At 38.6% G+C, this 20,059-nt stretch overlaps 1 protein-coding gene across 1 annotated transcript in view; it reads right to left on the bottom strand.

Annotated features, from left to right (window-relative positions):
• Positions 1-20,059, bottom strand: part of trip12 (thyroid hormone receptor interactor 12) — a 107,638-nt gene that overhangs the window by 75,634 nt on the left and 11,945 nt on the right. Inside the window, 1 exon segment of the mRNA XM_052017189.1 lies at positions 7,414-7,487. The gene's annotated coding sequence lies outside the window, so the exon portion shown is untranslated.

The following is a 20,059-nucleotide window of genomic DNA, read 5'->3' as shown; positions in this document are numbered from 1 at the left end:
CTGAAATAAACATTTTGAAATCAGAACAGAGATAGTAATGAAATAATTTTGCTTTATTTACTAGCAATAAAATTAATCATAACTTATGATTTGACAGTTGAATTTTAAGCCAATTTGAATTCCTCTCTTCACTACTTTACCAATTTTTTTTTAAAAGCACTGAAATCCACAAGACCATATTTCACGTTTTGAAAGCTTAAACCAGATACTTGAATTCACACTAACTTTTCATAAACTTCAAAAATACAACACCTTCAGGATTTTTGGTTGAGCAAATCTGCCAGTCTGGCACAACTATTCAACCCAGTGAATTTAAAAGGGAGTGTGGAAACAGGGCATCAACATGGGAATGATACCTTTGAGAGTTGACAAGGATGCTGCATACAGGGCCCCAGTGAGTTTAAGCCACATGGGAATGGGGTCCCAGTGAGTTTAGAGGGAGCACTGGGGGGGAAAAAAAAAATCACAGCATTTCTGAACTGGACAGCAGATAGTCTTACAGTACTTAACTTCAGGGTCAAATTTACAAGAGACTTCACCACTCCACTTTAGTTATCTGGAAGTGTTGGCTTTGCATTTCAAATATTATTAAAAAGATCATACTAAAAGATAAATGTAGAGAATATCATTTATAACTACAGCCATTTTATACATCAGCTTGGCTCAACTGGCAGCATTCTTGCCTTGTCAGGAGATTGTGGATTCAAGCTTTGCTGCAAATTCTAAACCAAAAAGTCAGAAGGGCAGGCTCGAGGAAATATTAAACCAGAGGGCCAATGTGACTAGTCGGTCAGAAATGACAGGTCTCATAACAGTATATGAGTCAAGGCATTTTGTGTCCTGTTCAATATATTCCCTTGAAATCAAAATCAAAACAGATTAACTTATTATATTTCCTGTTTATGGCACCTATGGCTGTGAATAAAATAATTGTTTTCTATTTTTGCTTGCCTAGACAGACATTTCAAAATAATGCACTGAATACAGAAAAGCACTCAACAAATAATGCACAATGTTTGAAACTTCACCAAGTTCAACTGTGTACACAAACATTCCAAATACAGGGAGCTCCCCAGGTTATAGATGACATGACCGAGGAATCTGACTTTACAACATTTTCTCATAGATTTTAAAGTATTTTTCAAGATAGTAATAATAAAATGTTTTGTGGTGTTCAGTAACAAGTGGATACAGTACATGTTCTATTAGTTTAATTATAGGTAGTATTAGGGTGAATATTTGATGAAGTTATATCAAGTGTGTATAGAATACGATATGGGTAGCTATAGAAAACAGACATTTCTGACTTGGGGTAAAATCAGCTTACAGACAGTTCTCAGGAATGCAACCCAGGGACTGCCTGTACATCTTGATTAGTTCTCCATGCAAATTACTCTGTTTCTTTACAAGTCAATCAGGCAACTGCTCAAGTTGAATGTGCTAAACCAAAAAACTTTAAACAGATGAGATATCTTTATTAGTCACATGCACATCGAAACACAGTGAAATGCATCTTTTGCACAGAGTGCTCTGGGGGCAGCCCACAAGTGTCACCACACTTCCAGCGCCAACACAGCATGCCCACAACTTCCTAACTTATACGTCTTTAGAATGTGGGAGGAAACTGGAGCACCCAGAGGAAACCCACGCAGCACAGGGAGAACGTACTAACTCCTTACAGACAGTGGCCGATTTGAACCTGGGTCACTGGCGCTGTAAAGTGTTACGCTAACCGCTACACTACTGTGCCTGCCCGCTGAGATGTGAGTTAATGGTTCTCAGATTTTTGTTTAAACTGAGTGACTAAGCAGGAATGGTGTTTCCAAACAAAAAAAATAAAAACTGCAGATGCTAGAAATCGGAAATAGAAAATGCTGGAAATGATCAGATCAGGCATCATCTGCAGAGACAGAAACAATGTTAATCTTTCAGATTGATACTTTTCAGCGGAACGTGAAGTTAGGAAACAAACCTGTTTACTCAGGTTTCTTCTTCTCCACACATGCCGACTGATCTGAGTATTTCCAGTACTCTTTTATAGATTTCCAGTAACTTCAATGTTCTGTACCTCAGTGCCAACACTTTTCTTCCTCTCCGCTATCCTAAATCATTGCCTATTTACATCTCATCCAGACAGATCAGCTGCAACAACCACCTTCACCTGCCTCTATCAGCCAGCAGTATCATAAATTTTCTTGGTCTCCACACCATCACAGACATACATTACATTTTACTTACAGCATGGTAACAGGCCCTTTCGGCCCAATGAGTCCGCGCTGCCCATTTTAAACCCAAATTGACCTACCCATACGTCTTTTAGAATGTGGGAGGAAACCAGAGCACCCGGAGGAAACCCACGCAGACACGGGAGAACGTACAAACTCCTTACAGACAGCAACGGGAATCGAACCCCTGATCGCTGGCGCTGTAATAGCATCACACTAACTGCTTATGCTATCGTGCCGCCCCACATTCCCTCTGTTCTCCCCACCCTCTCTACAACTTAAAATGCACGAGTTCTGACACTTTCTAATTCTTATGAAATGTCATTGACCTGATACATTATCCACTTTTCTCTCCACAGATGCTCTTACCACAGAGCATTTCCGGCACTGTCTAGTGAAGTTGTAGACAAATAATGAAAGCTCAATGTGACAGAGACACATTGAAGTTTTCATTAAGTACAATTGGTAGGCTGCAACTGCTTAAAACAGAATGGTTGTTACAAGTACAGCAACCCACCCTGAAATGTGAAAGGAGCCAAACAAAATCAAATATAATTTAGCTTTTCTTCATTTCAGGCCAAGTGTATTTTTGTACATAAATACATGACAGTAAACCTGGTCAAATACAACAGGATGAACACCTTGCATAAAAGGAACCTCAGAAATCTGTCATTTTCAGTACTCAGCTGCAGTTAATCATAAAATCTGTTTTCTTACTTTAATAAAATACTTCAGATAATGAGAGCTGAAATGGAATAGACATGGAGATATTTACAACAAAATAGTTCCATCTGGCCTGTCTTGTAGCAAATTATATGAATCACCGGTCCTGAAATTTAAGATGGTTAACCTTGTTCAGAACTACTTTGTTTACTTAAGCAAACTATACCTTAATTGCTACTCAGGTCATCAACAACTCTATCTTTTACAAATATGATCTATTAAGCAAAACTTGCATTCAAGTGCTAAAATAAACATCAATTTCTTGTTTAACTTACAGGGATTAATGATTGTTCCAATAGTGCTACCAACATTTTAAACTCAATCTGAATGCATCCATCCTCAACAAAAGAAATATTTCACATTTCAAACAAACTTTCCCAACTATCATTTAAGACAATGGATTTATTTTGGTCCTGTACCTCACGCCCTAAGAATGAACCTCAAAAATAGCCATGTAGAGAACTAATGGCCATTTTAGCAGTCAGAAGATAACAAGTTCTCTGCTTCTACATCAAATTTCCAGTTTGGATGTTATCAAATCATGACTGACCAAATGTACAACTCCCACATGTTTGCAAATCTGTTAGTAAATGACAATTTATGCCATCTTCACATTCATTTTCTAAACTTACTTCTGCACATCTTTTCATTGAAAACATCTAACTACTTGAATCATCCACTCAAGTAAACCAAGATAAATTCAAGAACTCACACTATAGTTTAACTGCTATTAAAGTACCCATCCAGCTGTTCAAATATGCTTAAGCACATACTAGAATTCTAAAAAAAAGTCAAAGCGTTGAACATTCTTAGTGCTGTATTGTTCCATGATTCACCACACGAAGACATGATTTGAACCACAAGTCATAAAGGCAGTTCAAATAAAAGGGATACTAAATTAATTCAAAGTTAAGACAGATGTTTGCTGGTTAAAGATTAAGGGACATGGAGCAAAAATGAGTAAAAGGAGGTATAAAATGGCCTGAATTAACTTGGCAAGTTTTTTTTGTTAGAGCTATGCTCCTATTCAAATCCTATTACAGGTAGTGAAGGGCAAGGCGGCTCATACTATTTTTGGTCCAAGAGGATCTTCCCCTCCAAACATAACCTTATTGGTAGCAGCACAACAGTTCTCAGCTGTGGCTCAAATTGCAGCCCTCTTAACCAAGTCATGGTTTCAAATACCACTCCAATGTTTTGAGTACAATAAATCTATACTAACACTCCATTGCTATACTGAAGGACCACTGCACTAGAGTTGCAGTCTTTTGGATGAAACATTAAATGGATAAAATCTGCTTTATCAGATTAGATAATGGGGCCCACAGCACTGTTTGAAGAACAGTTCCTGACCATTACTTCCCCATCTCCACCCCCACCAATGATAAAGGGAGGAAATGGCAGAGGTTTTGACCATTTTTCAATCATCCCTGGTTACAGGTTAAGTATTGGGGGAAGCATGGGGAAAGCATGCACTGTTTAAAAAAGCAGGGAAGTAAAATAAAAAGGCCATTTAATTTTACTTTGGTGGTGAGCAAATTATTGAAATCAACTTTGAGGGGCACCATAAAACTTCATTTGTAAAGACAAATTAAATGCAATCAGCATGGATTTAAGGTCATGTCTGACTGACTTGACTGAATTTTGTTTGCGTTTGTGAAAGAAGGTCAATGGAGGCAATGCATGCAGTATAATCCACATGGATTTTTGCAAAGATGTTGTTGAGGTCATACAAGCTGATCAAAGAAATGCATGGAATGCAATGAAGAATGGAAATTTGGATTTAAAATTGGCTCTGCAGTAGAAAATAATGTGGAAAGCTATTACCACAAGGCTCAGTACTTGGTCCCTTGCCTTGTTGCAGATCCCCAAATGAATTTCCTCACACTTATGGATTAAATTCCATTTGCTATTTTGGCCAAGTGATCATATCATCTCTATCCTCCTGAAGGTTAAAGCTTACCTCCTCTGCCAAACATAGCCAATTTTCAGATCATCTCCAAATTTGATTCATCGCACTTGCATATAAAACAAAAAAAGGACTAAGTACTCGGCCTTGTGATAACAGCTTTCCAGTTAGAAAAATGCCCGTCATCCACAAATCTGAACAATGTGCTGGGTTTCAAAGTTCCAAATGTTGACAAGTTTTAAAAGTGGTATCAGCTCCTGAAACACACTAGTCCTTTATGTCACTAACCTAAGAACTTCTATTATGCCAGCTTAAGGCAAGTCATCTGCAAAATGCCTCCATAGCCTTTTGTGTCAAACCTTGCAAATACCAAAATGCATCAAACTTAATGCAGTTCATTTTGAATTTCACTTCATATCTGAAGATGTGTCTGTTGGGATATTACCCTTAATCTATTGTGATCATTATTTCTCAGGAAAGAATTAAGAGTGGATCTGTAGTTCTCAGCTTGGGAACCAGAAATCCTTGCCATCTCACTATGCCATACAAGACATGATCATGACTAAATGTTTGATCCTCATGTCTTTTATTATCTGGGTAGAAATGGCACAAAGCATGGCTGCAAGGTTCTGATGCTTTAAGCCTTTGGTAAGTGCATCCATCCAGCAGTTATGAAGTCTGGTGCAAAAGAGACACTGATGGTTGTTAAATTATACAAACCTTGAATGCCACATCCAGGATCAACTTTTCATAAACATTAAATTAATTTAAAAATTTTTATCTCAGTAAAACTACCAGAATGAAACCAGATGGTCATTAACCCAATTATGCTCGTGATCCAATTTATTCAGAAGAAAAATATTTAAATTTTTAAACAGTAATTTGATGCTACAAATCACATGGCTAATCAGATATATACAATAATGAAAAATATTAGCCAGATAGACACGTGCACATTTCTATGATTAACCTTCATACACTGGTAAACAGCAAGAATAATCGAGTGGGTTTGGTAGCACAATCCTCATTCGTGTTCCTGGGCATGAACCTCCTCAGACTTCAAGGTGCCAATAAAGTATTTTTCCTAGATTATTTACATTTCTGCCACAGAATCAGATATTTGCAGCATAGAAATTAATTAGCCCACTACATCTTATTTGGAAGATTTGTCTCATGCTCTTAAAATGATTGCATCTTGCATAATTTCATTTATCCATTTCTTCCCCAAAAGATTTCCCCAAAGATTATACAGCATTGAATGTCATAGCTAAAAATCTCCAAACCCCTCAGAAGGAAATTTTAATATTGTATCCTCCCAATTTCTCAATCTGAAAGTATTTCCATGTGCACCACATACCACCAAATTATAAATACTGAAAATCCATCAGCCTAAGCAATAATACATAGATACTGCAACATTGCGTGCCTGATCTATCCAGTTTCACTTAAACAGTCATTCTATTTTGCAATGAACCACAACAAATACCAGTGATCAAAAGTCACCCACCCAATGCCATATCCACTTTCCCTGATCACTCTCCAAAATAAAAAAAGTATCCCCAGTTTTGTTCAAAATTAAGTCATGATTTTTTTTGGTATCTCAGTTTAATGCTTCCAGATCAATTTTGTTCTGAATACTTTGTCTATTCCTACATATATTAAATGTTCTTTTAAAAAAAGAACATTCATTTTTCCCACTCTCAGTTCCTTAATTCAGTTTTTAGACACAGGCCTTTCCCCGCATCGCAATAACCTTCATCTCATTGCTCTCTACTGATTTCTCCCTTTACCCTCCAACAATTTGCAACTGAACAAAATCTTATATTTCAGTAACTATTAGCTTTGCCCTCCTTTAATTTGAAACCTCCTGACCCTTTTTCTCTGTCATAACTATATACAAGTTACCATTTCAAAGCCTCCCTTCACAATGGTGCAGTCATAATTCAATTGAAAGCTGTGCTTTTGCTTTGCCCATCCATTGCTCCCAGAATCATTCCAAATGTTACATGAACCATTCCAATCCATACTAGTTTTGAAACCACACTGGTCATCCTAATTATCTCAGCTTGTACAGCAAGCAATACAGGATGTATTTTGCAGACCCTTGATAATCTCATACCCAACTTAAATCTTTTAGACACTTACTGTTAGTTCCACATAACATGCTTGGCAACTATCCAAGAGTATTTTTTTTACTCCCCATACTTTGGCTGTAGTGACGCAAGTTCTATATGGTATGCTACAAAAAACAGAATTTAAGTCACTACAGTGTAAAACAAAAGACCTGCATAACTACAGAACTGCCTACAAGTCTGAAATAAAATGGCTAATTCTGGAAATACCTGGATCAGAGAGCACCTGCAAATTAAACTCACAGCTGATATTTTAGATGGCAAATTTAAAGTAGACTAAATTAAAACACAAGCCAAAGTAGCAACACCAGAAGTGGCAGAAAAATTTACACAACCTTAAGAATGCTTAAAAAACAAATAACCAGAGCACAATTATCAGGAAGTTAGAATAATTATTGGTAAAGAAAAAAAGTGTTCTTCTTACTATTCAGCACAGGCTGGAAATTGCAAAGTCTTCTTGGAGTGCTATTCCTTCTATTTTTCCAAATTAAATGGCATCTATATATTCAAGTTGAACAAATGAGAAAAAATTAACTTTTTAACAAATTTCTCTTTACCATCAATAGTTGACACAAAGATCATGCAGTAGTCCATTTTACCCATTTGTAACCTTGTGTTGAGAATATGCAAACACATTTAACACTAGAATAAGAATAGGAGTCTTCCAAGCAATGCTCCAATTGGACCAACTTTTCCAATCCTAGATTAAGCCCACCTCAGCTTTGAATACATTCAAGAATTCTGCCTCCAATGCTTTCAGAGAGCAAGGAATTCCAAAGACTCAATCTTAAGAAATCCTTCTTCATCTTAGTCTTAAAATGGTGTCCCCTTATTCTGAAAATATGCACTCTAAATCCTTCCCCTCCCCCCCACCACAAGTAGAAACATCCTCCCAGCATTTAACCTGTCAAGTCTGCAAAGAATTTTATGTCTCAAATCATAAAGCCAGACACTCCAATGAATATAGACTCAATTTGTTCAACCTTTCCTCATAGGATAAGCCATCCATACCCAAGATCAACCTACTTAACCTGCTCTGAACTGTCTTTGATGTTAATATATTATTCCTCAAGGGTCCAATACAGGTACTTCTGCTATAACACGATAGTTATGTTGCTAAGAAACCTTTGTTACAGGAAGTCACATTAGAGAAGAACAGGCTGCAGCTGCCGTCAAAGCACAGATTTAAGCAGGTTCTCCCTGATCATAATATAACCAATGCAGCCTACAATACAAATAGTGATCCTGAATTCATCAACTGCATTATAATCAATTTGCGTTAATGAAACACTCATTACAGCAGAACTACCTGTATTATCTCACTCATACCTTGATCAATTGTTGTAAAACTTCTCTACTCCACCTTTTTCCAAATAAAAAGTCAGCAGTCCATTGGCCTTCCCAATGGCCTGCTGTAGCTGTATCACACCATTTCATGCACAAGATCTTCCAAATCTTGTGCTACAGCAGTCTCTATTTAAATGATCTTTAGAGTCAGAGTTATACAGCAAGGACACAGGCCCTTCAGCCCAACTCATCCATGCTGACCAAGGTGCTTTATCATTCTTCTTTTCAAAGTCCCACGTATTCCATTTTGCCAAAATTCTGACCACTTAATGACTGTAACCTACTTTTTTTAAACAAATGGCCAAAACTCATTGTCAGAAATTTAGCTTCATAACTACTCTGGTAGAGGACAAGTTCAACTCCACTCCTCTCAAATGCCCTCCGAAATGACCTAACAATCCATTCCCTTGTACCACTAGGTTCAAACATGGAATAAAACCAGATGGACCACCTGGCACCAAGAGTCACTCTCAGCTCAGTAAATTTTGCAAAGTTGACTGAGCAAACATCTGGGTACTGACATCTAAATTGAGAGAGCAGCCTACCACACAGATTCATAGCTCACAATGTAACACTCCGAGTACATCCTGCCCCACCGACATGGCAGACCCATCAAAAGTGGCAGAAGTATAAAGACAGAAAGAATCCTCAACATTGATTCCAGTCCCCATGAGGTCAAACAAGAGCAAAGAAACCACCCGATTATCATCCACCATCCTCGAACTGACAATTCAGCACTCTGCCATGGTGAGCACTTGAAAGAAGCACTGGAAATTACAATGGAAGAGAATGTGCTCCAGGTGGGGAGTTCAATTTCCAGTGGTCTGGCACCAACACTGACCAAGCTGGTCAAGTTCTAAAGGACATAGCTGCCACTCTGGATCTGTGACAGGTCTGAGTAAACTAAGGGTTAATCTGTGTGACCTCATCTTCAGCAAACTACCTATGGTAGGCACACCTGTCGATGATGGCACTGAAAGTAGTGACGTCTGCAGAGTCCTGAAGGACACCTTTCATCACATTGTGTGACACTATAATAATGTTGAATGGTATAGAATTAAAACAGCTGTGGCAGCTCAGGTGGGCATCAATGAGACGCTGGACATTCAGCAGTGGCAAAAATGTACACCACACAGTCTGTTAGCTCATGGCCCAAGATACCCCTCACTCTACCATTATCATGTCAGGGGATCTGCCCCGGACCAACAAGGGCAGAAAAGTGTGCAAGAACCTGCAAGAGTATCAAAAAAATAATGAGGTGCAATCACAGCTAGCTTTTCATTGTTACTGAGTCTAAATCCTTTAAGTGCCTACCCAACAACACTGACGGAGTATTTTATTGGGGCTATAGCAGTTCAAGGTAGCTCACCACCATTTCAGGACAATAAATGCTGGCCTTGCCAACAATGACCAGATCTTTTAAAAACTAAAAACAAACAGAACCTGAAATGTTTACAGTTATGGTTTTCTGCGGGAGAAAGAAAAAGGTCAAGCCCACGTTTCATATCATGCAATTTACCAACCCTGGCATTACTTTGGATGCAGTATGCATATACTTGACTTTGCTGTGCATTTGAAATGAGCCAACTAAGGCTATTTTTTTTTAATTTCTTTAGCTTCCACATCAAATGTATCTGGTGAGATGACTGTCCAGGATACACTGTTCTGATCTTGCACAGCAATAGCTGACACTACTGAAGCTTCCTATGGAAACTTCAGGGCTCATGTTAGGCGACAACTTTTAATTAATTAGTGCTGGAAATTAACTACAGCAAAATAGGAACTTCCCAGAAGATTTCTCACTCCAAATGCAGGAAATTGCATCTTTGTGAATATTTGCTGAGTATTTGTTTTAAACCTCAGTTTGTTAGACGCATCAAATAATCCTGAATGCCAGGAAAACATTTCTCTACCTGCAACCTTCATTGGCTTGTCTATGTAGGTATCTTCCTAGACAGCCACCAGCATTGTTTTCTCTGGGATTCTATTGCTTATGTACCTTCCTAGCAGCCACAAGCACTGCTTTCCCGAGTTCTATTGCTTTCTTGGATTGAGGACAGGTTGCAGGGAGAATTCAAGCAAAGTTCTGATAATAGTTCCCATGGCCTGTTGAGTTTTTGACAGGAGTAAAAAATTTTCCATGTTGAATTTCCATGAAGGATACCAGATAAAAGATATGTTCTCATAAAACTACTTAATTACAACATTATTGGCATTGATTTTGGCCGCCCTTTCCTTCTCTTTAGTATACAAGATAAATCAGGAAGGAAATTCTATAACTTAAGATATGCAGCAGTTTTTTTTCCGGAATATCTCTTGGATTGCATCATATCATTTATTCACCACTGTGCAAGTTGGCTATTAGTTAAGCAACTCTGATTTAAGATTATCCCCTTGCTTTAAAATTCATCCACAGCTTCGTCTCTCGTCTCATCTAACTTACAGAAGCTCTACCTCAGAATTTGTGAGATAATCTCAACGGTAAAGGCACACAAAACTGCAGGTGCTAGGTTTGAGCTCTTATAGACATAAGAAACTCTAATAAGACAGCTGTTAAACAAATTCTCAGACAAGTAGAAGCTAGTCCATCCTTCTTTCCAACCCCAGATTACAACCACAGGTGAAGAATGCGCTTTTGGAAGGGCACATCAGAAAAAAGCTTCACTGAATTATCAGTCCACTCATCCTCCAAGTCACATGAAAAATGGTCATTGATTAGGATTATATTGGAGTTATCTTTCACATCTCCAACACATCAAACCCCTTTGCTTAATGTGAAGCTGTAGATTTCTATTGGTGTATGAAATCCACTTTAACAAATTCAACAAAAATGGAAGCAGAGAAAGTGCCCACCCAGATCTCTAACTATGGCAGATACAAGTTAATTTGATGCACACAAGTCCCAAAGGCAATGCTGGGAAACAGTTTGACAGTCATCATGTATCATCTGACATGTTGTTCTAGAAAAAGGACCTACAACTAAATTACATTGGAATGCATCAAACAGCAGCCTTCTGAAGCATGTTGCTTGAACAGTGGTTCTCAGATTGCACACTTCAGTGAGCAAGAGAGCTTCAGTGAGATGGGGCAAAAGGGAGGGTAGTAATGACTTTGCACATGCACTGGCTTGAAAGTGTGATGGCACACGTCAAGTGTTGTTGGCAGAAGACAGGCTGCCAATTGCAAGTATTTCCTGACAAGTTTCTACTTTACAAGAAATTCTCTCTGAAAATGAGGCATGCCTGGTCAGCTCAGCTGATCAGAAAGTACATCCTGGGCCACATGGGAAATCATGGACTGTTCATGACCTGGACAATATGTACACGAATCATCTCCAGCTTAAGTAGCTTACACTCCGGTTTTCAGAGCTTAAGAGCAGCTAGAGTTACCATGGTGTATTCATATGGCTGACGACTAAGTAGATAGTACATTTAGGGCAATGGTCACATGGGAGGTTAAGAGTTGATTGCCAGGCAAACCAGAATGATCAAGGGGGCAATCCACGAGTCCTGGATTGATTTCACTCAGTAACAGATTATCCCATTTGGATACCAGCAAGGGCATGATTCCTCAGGGGCATGTAGCCAAAGCTAGGAGTATTGCACAGAAAGTGGCTCAGTTGGTGTGCAACAAGGAGGAAGGCCAAGACAGCAATAATGATAGGACATTCAATTAATAGGGGAACAGACGGGTGTTTCTGTGGCAGTAGACACGACTCCAGACAGTATACTCTTACCTTGATGCCAGGATCACAGACACTACTGAATGACTGTAGAGCTTCCAGAAGGGAGATGAAAAACCAGAAGTTTTGGTCCATATTGGTACCAATGACATGGGTAGGATGAGGTCCTGTAAGCAGATTTAAGGAGCCAGGGAGGTTTAGAAAAAGCAGCTAGAGGGGGATGGAGGGAAAGCAACACTTTGAAAGGTAATAATCTCAAGATTGTATGCAATGCCACCTGATAATAAGTACAGAAATTAGAGACCAGAATAAATGAATGCACAGCTTGAGAGAGGGTGCAGGAACAAGAGTTTTAGATTTGAGACTTTAGGACCATTTCTGGGAAAGGCAGGACCCACATAGGACAAGACCAGGAACAATACGCTTGAGGCCAAGGTTTGCTGGTACTTTTGGTAAGGGCTCAAAATAGCCTGGCAGGGGTACGAGAACCCAAGAGGAGTCGGGAAAAAGAGCTGGAAGCGCAGTGAGCAAGGTAAAACAGCAGAAACAAAAACACCTAAGTAGTGTTAAGTATAGAAAATTTTAGTCCAAATGTAAAGGTACAATATCTAAATGCAAGTAAAATCCCTAACAATGTGGCCGAATTAACAGAGCAGGTTGAAGATGAGTATGATCTAATGGCTATTACAGTAATATGGCTGCAGGGTGAACAAAGCCGAACACTAAATATCCCAAGAAATTTGACATTTAACTATCCATTCCCAGCAGATATCTCTTTGCTCGCCAGCCACCCCCCCCAACCTCCAAAGGATCATTACATTTTTCTAATACCACATTTTTGTGGCCTTGGCCCTTGTAAATATCTAAAGCCAAAAGAACAGGAATTGGGCATTGTGGTCAGGCTCCATGAGCATCAGCTGTGTAACTAATGAAAATGAATCAAGAAATTAAAAATCTCAATACCATGGGATGACAAAGTTTGCTTTGCTTGAACTTGGAATTTAAGACCAGCATTTAGTGGCACCAATAACATATTTGAATCCCATAAGTTTTAATCAAAATCTTCAACATGGGATTACAGGAAACACAAGTTTAGGATGTTATAGAGTGCAACAAATCCCCCATATACTTGGAAACCTACAGGTAGTTTTAGATAAACTGAAAGTACACTGTCAGAGTGAGATTAAGTAACTAATTCCCTTGTAATCTGAATTAGTTCATATTTGATACCTTGTCATATGCACAACATAGCTTGCGAGTCTGCACGGAGTTAAATAAAATCACTACACCTGGCAACTTTTCCTCCAAATGACAACCTCAACAGATGGAGGTTTTCAAAATGTTTGGTACCTAACAAACACTTTGGGGCCACATCAAGATGGTGAAGAGGAGAACTTCCAATGCAACACAGTAGGTTTATCAATAGGAAACAGACTGATCAAATACAAATCTAGAGAGAAAGCATACATCACCTCAGCCTTGCAGGAGCCAACAGGTGATGTTTCAATTCTAGTTTCCTAAAGTGAAAGTCAGACCAAGAACACCAGCGGGAACTTGGATTAGTCTGACTTCCACACTTATAACTGGCAATTCAATCATGCTGTACGGTGATTGCTCTGCATAAGGCTGCAGTAGTATATTTTCTTTGAATTTACCTTCAAATTTGCTCAGCTCTTTTTAACTGAAGTCATTCACACTTTTGATTGCCAATCGAGCAAGTAAATGAGGAGATGGAATCATCAACGGCATGTAACAGGTAAGCAATGCTATTACAACACAAGAAGCTGGAAGGGAAATGGACAGTCAACATTTTGGGTCAAGACCTTTCATCCAGTCCTGTCCAGATGGAGGGGCTCAACCCAAAATATTGACTGTCCATTTCTCTCCATAGATGCTGCCTGACCGAGTTCCTCCACCTTTTTGTGTATTGCTCCAGATTTCATCATCTGCAGTCTTATGTCTCCAAACATTGCTATAACACTGTTTAATACCAGTCCAGATGATCCTTGCTTGAACTGAAATGTCTACTGATTTTCACTTCAAATGAAAGTGCTAGTGGCCCCAGTTTGCTTAGTTCTATGCAACAAGATTATACATTTCAAATATGAATTCATGAATGTTTCATACAGCATAAAAGTGGGTATGTTGATCCTATGGACACAAGTAAAGCTTGGAGAAAAAGGAAAAATTCTTCCCTGCTTAAAGTTGACAGTTAAAGTTGTGGCTCTAATGGAAAAAAAATCATTGAATGTAATCTGTTTCATGCACCAAGATTCACACTCATGACAACAGGCAAACAGGCAAGGCTGAAATGGCATTTGGAGACAAAAGGCTGCCTAACTATCCCCACCATACACCCTACCCTCAAACCCCAAATGCAAGCTCTTTTAACTGATGAGACAGATGAAGACAATTATGAAAGTGTTTGCAATTGAATTTTCTGAGGAGACTTAATTGCATGTTGCCAAGAATGGAAAACTGTTCCTAAACTTGGGATCTTTTCTCAGGACCAGTGGTAGAGGCAAGATATAACTGAGGTGTATAAAATTGAGAGATCTAGAGTATAAGTATCAAGGATATTCTTATCAAAGGGGTAAATAAACAGAAGCCAAAAGGTGCAGATTTAAAGTTAGCACGATAATAGGAGAGAGGAGGAAAAATATTTTCACTCAGGATGGCAGGGCTCAGGAATTCACTGCTTTAACTGGTGGCAGAGGTAGAAGTCATCAGATTTGAGGCAGTATTTGGATGTATACTTGAAGGCCTGAAGGGCTATGGATAAAGTCTACAGATGTGGACCTAGTGATCACTTCCTGCATCATAAATTTTAAGTGATTCTAAGAAAGAGTAGTTGATTCCTCCAAGCCAAGTCTTAGCATTAATTCAAGAGTAGCTTTTCATGCACTCAAATGATACATTTTATTCACTCCTTCAACCAATGTCTCCCAATTTTACCGAGTTGTGAATGACTTAAATCACCTAAGTGAAGTTTTATCTTGCAGAGCTTCATTTATCAAATACATTTTAAGGGCAGCTTTGACAAAAATGTTATCATTGCCAACTTGCAGCATTTAGGAATTAAGATTTTTCTTTAATTAGTGACATGTACATTGAAACACACAGTGAAATGCATATTTGCATGGAATGTTCTGGGGGCAGTCCGCAAGTGTCACCAACATAACATGCCCACAGCTCCTAACCCTACGTCTTTGGAATGTGGGAGGAATGTACAAACTCCTTAGAGGCTGGAAGTGAACCCGGGTCGCTGGTGCCGTAATAGCGTTATGTTAACAACTGCACTACCATACCTGTCCTCACCTGGGTTTTATGTTTGAATTTTATATAGTGAAGGATAAGTAGAGAGTCTAGAAGAATTTAAGACAAGAGTGCAAGTGACTTGCCATTCAGAAATAATTGTCATGCAGCTTGATTTCTGGCTCTCATTACAAAAATTGCCAACATGCATCTTAATCATTTTTTTTAGACAAATCAACTTCATCTCAAGGTGTGTGTCGTGAGACTGAAGTCTAAAAGTTGATGAATTCAGAGACCGGCGAGGTTAAAATGCCACAAAATCAAACCGAGATTGCACAAATTTTGGTTTAGTAAACAGGCTCAACCTACTCGAGTCAAGGGCAAGTCATCAGCCATCTTATTTTCTAATTTATTCACTTGCCTTGTCCTCCTACAACTTATGCTATTATCTGTTTTAAGTAGCTTGAGCAAAAAATAATCTTGGCCCATTGGGAGATTAAACTGGTCATGCATGGTGTGAAATATCCGAAAGGCATTCATTTTGTGCTCCTGATGAAGACCACAATGTTCACTGAGTAAGAGAAAGAAATGGTAGAAAAGAGAAAGAAACAGTAAAAATCATCCCAGTTGCAGAGGTCATTCCTGGGACCCAACTCAGAATCAGCAAAGGTCATTAACCTCGGCAATAGATAATCAAGGCAAACAACACAAATGCAACATTGGTTATGGCGATCATAATATCCACCAAATGAATTTATTCTGTAAATTTTCTTGCCTGTGACAATAAACCAGCTTACTTTGCCAAGTTAGAAAATCACCAGACAATTATGAGATGCGTAACATGGGAAGAGGGTTGCATTTAAAGAAGTCCTGTAGGATGGAGCAGAGAGCATTTAAGAATATAGATCTGATGTTAACATTTCATACCAATGGGCAAGTTCTTTTGAGTGCTTTCTTGCAAGTTTCATGATGCACCCACATTAGCAATGAGTCATTAGCCCTGGTCTGTCAATTTACATTTGAAAGCATCTATTATAATGTTGATTGTATGAAATATTAACAGCAATTCTATTTGCTATCTTCAATATAATCTCAATGGAAGTGGATGCAAACAAAAACATGGTTTGAAAGAGTAATCATCCAGCTTCAAGACTGGAAGCAATAAATTGAGTAGTTACTTCCATTATCAGAAATTCCTTAATTTATCAACAACACTTAATTCAGAACTGAAAAGGCCTTTTCCCCCAAATAATAATTTTCTCAAATAAGAGAAGCTAACATTACAGGACAATGAGAAGAAATTTCTTCAACTAATGGATAATGAATCTTTGGAATTCTCTACCAAGATGGCTGAAGACTTATTGCTCCAATTTAATCAAGACAGATTGCTAGATTTTTAGATATTACAGGATTTAAGGCGTATGATGTTAGAGGATGACAGTAGCACTCAGGTTAAAAAAAATCAGTAATCTTACTTAATGGCAGAGCACTCAAGTGGCCAAATAGCCTACTCATCCTTCTGTTTCTTATGTTTGTAAATTCTTAAACAGAACGTAGACCTAACACCGATTGGGCACAGTATTATTTGCCCAAAACTGATAAAACTTACATCTTACAATGGTGTTTAAGGACCCATCATTACCAGAAATTTTTAAATGCTAATTGACAGGATTAAGAGACTTTTTTGGGCATAATTGGAATGTTCACTAGAGTTGAATAACTGATTTTACCACTGCAGATTCCTCCAGGCAATGGGAGAAATTAAACCCCATATATTGCTGCCTGTAATGAACGGGAAGCATCCTAAAGGAATGGCAACTTCTTTTGCTTCAGAGGTATTAAGGTAAATGGAATATTTAAAGAAATAAAGCTCTTCAGGTATCAAAGAGACACCCAAAAACTGATATTCCTTTACAATTAATTCCTTCAAACACTTCTAGCACTACTTTATTTTGTTCTGGAGTAAGTTCTTATGAATATTTTATCTTTAGGTAGTTTAGTTGTAAAATTACTACAGCATTGACAGAAACACATGCATCAGTCAAGGTACTGAGTACAAGAGAGTTGGGACGTCATGTTACAGCTGTACAAGACATTGGTAAGGCCACATTTGGAGCACTGTGTACAGTTCTGGTCACCCTGCTATAGGAAGGATGTCATTAAACTGCAAAAGGTACAAAAAAGATTGGATAGAAAAAACGTGGGTACAAAAAATGTAGATGTTACCAGGATTGAAGGGTTTGGGTTACAAGGAGAGGCTGGATAGGCTAGGACGTTTTGCCCTGGAGCACAGGAGGTTGAGGGGTGACCTTACAGAGGTTTATAAAATGAGGGGCATAGATAAGGTGAGTAGCCACAATCTTTTCCCCAGGGTAGGGGAGTCTAAAACAAATGGGCATAGGTTTAAAGTGAGAAGAGAAAAATTTAATAGGGACCCGAGGGGTCAACTCCCCCGCCTCCTCCCCCTCCACACACACACAGCATGTTGCGTATATTGAACGAGCTGCCAGAGGAAGTAGTAGAGGCAAGTACAAGACATTTGGACAGGTACGTCAATAAGAAAGGTTCAGAGGGATATGGGCCAAAGGCAGGTAAATGGACTAGCTCAGTTAGGCAACTTGGTTGGCATGGACGAGCTGGGCCGGAGGGCCTGTTTTACATGGTGTGTAGTTCTATGCAGGTTCAAGTTTTATGGCTCATTAGTCAGTTGGCTGAACAATCCTCAATTTATCCCCTGCAGTTCGATACTATCCTTGTATACATGCATGGGTATAATCATGCTGGGCCTCCTGACATTGGGAGGCAAGGTGTGACAAGGCCTCAGTGGATACAAAGCCTCAGCCTTGCTTCTGGAATGTGCTGAGAGCTCACTGTTCTAAAAAATGTTCTTAAAGCTTTGACAATGTCTGATAGCTTTAAATAGTTGAAATGAAAGTGATTTAAAAAAATCAAAAAAAAACGTCATTCCACACACTCCCCACAACCTTACACACATAGGGTTGGTGACCTACACCTGCCCACCCAATAAAGTGCATCCAGGCCCTTTTAAACATGTTACTGCTGATTGCTATCTTCAAGGGCAAACCCCATCTGTGGTGCAGCAGATAATCAGATGAGTGAGTGCCCAACCTCCAGCTCATCACAGTATGCGCTGAAGTCCAAAGACACTGGTTCTGCATGAACTTTTTGCAGGCACATATACAATTTAGACCAATGGTGATAGATAGCAAGAAATTGTCAGAAATACAACATTAAGTTTGAGAAATTAAAGCCAGTCATCAATTATCTCTGCAAATGACATTGACCAAGTAGCAGTTTTAAATCAAATCCTGCTTGAACAATGCATCAAAGTTCCATCCAATACACATTTCCTTATTAAATGCATAAATACAAAATATTCAAGAAATACATTGTCAAAATGTTTCATGAAATAGGCACTAATTGGTGATGAACTGAAATAGAAAACAGGAATGACGTTCACAAAGAACAACCAGGTATCCTCAATGACTATACATCTCATGTACAACTACCTCAGATGGGTATCACATTTTGGATGGGTCACCCTTTCTTTTCCAAGATGACATCTGAAAGGAAAGCAGAAAGGATGACAGCTATGATAATTACAACTACGCTCTGTTTCATTTGCTGAAACAAAGCGTAAAATAATCGAAGGATCAACGAATTATCCAAGCCCCAACAGATAGATACACAGCATATGTTGAGTTACTGAGATTTGTAATTGTTTACAAACCTGGTGCAGACTTTTAAAGTATACATTTTACTATTTTTGCCCAATTAGGACATACAATAAGATTCTATTCACCATTCCTGCTCTATTCCCAGTAGCCATTGAGACAGCATTCTGCTATCTACCAAGCCTACTACAATCACGTCATCCATTCGTTTTGTATTTTCAACCCAAGAAGATTAAAGAGGCTTTATGATGTCACTTCATTATTGACTCATCATACTTTGGAAGTTCAATTTCTCTCAATGCAAGCTTAAAATCTTAGCATCTCACACTTAAAAACCAAAAATTATTCAAGAATAATACATGGACTAAAACTATTAAAAGCACTGTGGGACTTGGGGCAACAAGAGTCATCTATAGAGAACAACGAGCCAGGTAAAAACAGATCCAAGGATGAGTAAATATTTTAAAGTTTGTACGATTACTTTTGAACTATGGAAGCACGTGTAAAATTTTATTGAGATTCAAGTCCAGAGTCCTAAGCATGAACAAGGCAGCCAAACTGGATTTACCCCCCATTCCATCACATATTTTATCTGCTATACCAAATTTTTTTTTGTATAGCATATGATGCAGAATGACTTTTCTGAACTACAAATGATCCATTCACGACTTAGAAAGTCTACTTTAAAATTTGCTTCATATTAACCAATTAATAGAAAAAGTGTTTTCCCAAATTATGAAAAAGCTTAAGAGAAACACTGGAAGCACTTGTCTTGTTAGACCTTGGTGGAGAAAGTTTATATTTCAGCACAAGGTTCATAATCTACTGGGCAGCAGTGATCTCTGCCCACCTGTACACTTTGGAGATGTGGACTACCCACAACAGGTACTTCAAAGTACTGATCCTTTAGATCCTACGACAGGAAAAGCAAGCCAACATCAGTGCCCTCTACCTAGGCTGATATCCCCATACTTCAATGTTCTAATTACACTCAGCTGTCCATGAATGGGCCACATCACTCCCATGACAAACACCAAAACAAAAGCACCCACTCTCCAAATTCTGACATGCCAGAAGATTGCTACGTGAGA

This window comes from Pristis pectinata, chromosome 6, assembly GCF_009764475.1.
Source record: "Pristis pectinata isolate sPriPec2 chromosome 6, sPriPec2.1.pri, whole genome shotgun sequence".
Taxonomy (NCBI): Eukaryota; Metazoa; Chordata; class Chondrichthyes; order Rhinopristiformes; family Pristidae; genus Pristis; species Pristis pectinata.
Note: the sequence above shows the minus strand (reverse complement) of the source record. Positions and strands in the feature narration are given on the sequence as shown.